Here is a 2,662-nt window from a genome sequence, read left to right as displayed (position 1 = left end):
TGTTCTTGATGGGAACATTGATTTAATTTAAAGTTATTAATTTAAAATTATTTCTTCATGCTTGGAAGTGCTGGTTGCATATAGTTTGTTATATGTTATTATATATAAATATATGTTATATTTATTATATATAGTGTATATATAAAATATTATATGTAGTGTTGTTTTATATATTAACATATATATAGTGATAGTGATAATTGGTAAAGTGATTGTCACGTATAGTTATGTATCAGTTATCACATCTCTTATACAGTTAACTTCTTTTAACACCAGTTTCTCTAAGTGACTCTTGGTTTTGTGACTGCGTTGTATATAGAAGTCTTCTGGAAAATGTTTTATATCAATGTAGAAATAAATTGATTGAGTCTTAGTGGAAAGGCCTTGTGGTGAGAATATGTTATTAGTTAAAAATCAGCAATGACTCTGCAACTGGTTATATAAACATGTGAAAAAAAATATTTGGTAGTCAAAAGCCCAAATGTACATTTCTTGGGATAATTGATCTATTCCTGTGGTTATGATGATAATTTTAGTATGGTTTTATGTTTGGGGGCACTATTTTTTCTGTTTCCTTAATATCATCTTACAGTGTTAGCTCTGTTTACATCATGTGATTTCAGAGTTCAAAGAATTCTAGTTTATGTTTTTGAATTTTTCTTTTAATGTAAAAAGAACAGGAAAATATGAGACCAAAGTGATATCTCTTCCTTTACCTCCCACCTCAAAATATGTACTACTGTGTATAACAACTACTCTTCCTCTTCTACCCTTTCCTTTCATTTTTTGTCCTCCTCTCCTATTGATACATGTTAGTTGACAAAAATACAGAAATTGAAGTACATAAGAAAAAACAAAATTGAAATCTCCTGTAATCCCATTACCAAGCAGTAATCAGGTTTCTGAGCATTTGACATGTATCTTTTGTGGATTTTTCTATGTAAAATGGACTGTATTGTTATTTGTTGTTCTCAGCCAGGCCTTTTCATTAATATCACTTGTAATAATGAAAATATCCATATAGATTCAGCAATACACCTCATATTTAACCAAATCAGAATCTCTAGGGGTAGGGTGAAGAGGCGTTTGTTGAAAAAAACAAAAATTTACCTTCAGAAAATTTTAATTGCCTTCAGAAATCTTCTAAAACAGAAAAAAAACAAGAATATTGCCATATTATATATGAAGAAAACGTTGACTTGTATACAACTCTCCACCTAATGATCTGATTTGAACTTTTTTCTGGCCGTTCCGCCCTGTGGTGAATTTGGACTGCTCTCAGAGTTTCCAGCCATTTCTCTGTGCACTCTGTGCTCCTGTCTGTGTGGAATACGGTCGTGTCACACTTCCCTGCCGTAGGCTCTGTCGGGCTCACAGTGAGTGTTCGAAGCTCATGGAGCTGTTTGGTGTTCCTTGGCCTGAAGATATGGAATGCAGTAGGTGTGAAAATCATAGATTTTTCATATACCATTGCTGCTTTTGCAGCATATTTAAAATTATTTGTCTTCTAGTTCATCAGTTTTTAAGAACTTTTTGAAGTGTGTATATTACTTATAATTTTGAACAGAAGTTTCATGCCTCAGAGCTGTTCATTTCCTTAGGAATTTGGAATGAAATGAAAAAGGTGGAAAAAGAAAAATATTTCTATGAAGAAATTTTTAAAATAAGAAAAACATAATCAAGATATTGATATCTTTCCCTTACACTTTTTTTTCCTGGTTATAAAAAATGCCATTTATAAAAGATTAGAGGATATAGAGAACATAATCATTTGTTGCCTCATTATTAAATATCTTTAATGATTTAATGGAACTTGAATATCTTTATGATTTCAGTGTTAATGACTATAGTAGTTCTGTCCTTTCTATTTTTCGTTCTTTTTTTTTTTAAATCAATTTTGTTTTTTCGACCATGGAACATGTGGGATCTTAGTTCCCTGATCAGAGATAGAACCCATGGCCTCTGCACTGGAAGCACAGAATCAACCACTGGACTGCCAGGAAAGTCCCTTGGTTCTGTTTTACTGTCATGTATTAACACACCCAGACCCAGAAAATGTCAGATACTTTTCAGATCACTTCCCATATATAGATTGTAAGCATTTCCTAAAAGTTTGAGGATATTTACCTGACAGTCTTATAAAATTGTAAAAGAGAATATAATTGTTAGTAATAACATGTATGGTAGTAATACTGCATTTTTTATACTATAATGTTGTGCCTTTTTGTGTTCTTAAATGTTTCAAGGATAAAGCATAGATGAATACCTATAAAACTCTTACTATCTAGCTTTGTCCAATAATATTTTGCAGTGTTTGCTTCAGATTTTTTTTTTCTTGGCCACACCCAAGATCCCACATGGCTTGCAGGATCTTAGTTCCCCCAACTAAGGATGGAACCTGAGGCCCTGACAATGACAATACCAAGTCCTAACCATTGGACAACCAGGGAATGCCCCAAATTTCTTTTTTGAAGAAATAAAACAGTACAGGTAGAGTTGAAGATTCCTTTGTTAGTATCCATCTTGATTTCATTTCCTTCTTTTCTCCCCAGAGATGAGATAATCATTATGTTGAATTTGTTGTTAATTTTTCTTATGGTTGTTTTTATACTCTTATTATACATTACAAACATATCCATAAGCAACATTATATACTTTTTTA

At 31.9% G+C, this 2,662-nt stretch overlaps 1 pseudogene; it reads left to right on the top strand.

Moving 5' to 3' along the window:
- The first annotated feature begins 1,243 nt into the window (after positions 1–1,243).
- LOC105005530 overlaps positions 1,244–2,662 on the top strand; it is a 17,175-nt pseudogene continuing 15,756 nt past the window's right edge.

Source organism: Bison bison, unplaced genomic scaffold (assembly GCF_000754665.1).
Source record: "Bison bison bison isolate TAMUID 2011002044 unplaced genomic scaffold, Bison_UMD1.0 scf7180017858497, whole genome shotgun sequence".
In the NCBI taxonomy this organism is placed as follows: domain Eukaryota; kingdom Metazoa; phylum Chordata; class Mammalia; order Artiodactyla; family Bovidae; genus Bison; species Bison bison.
This window is presented reverse-complemented; position numbering and strand designations above follow the sequence as displayed.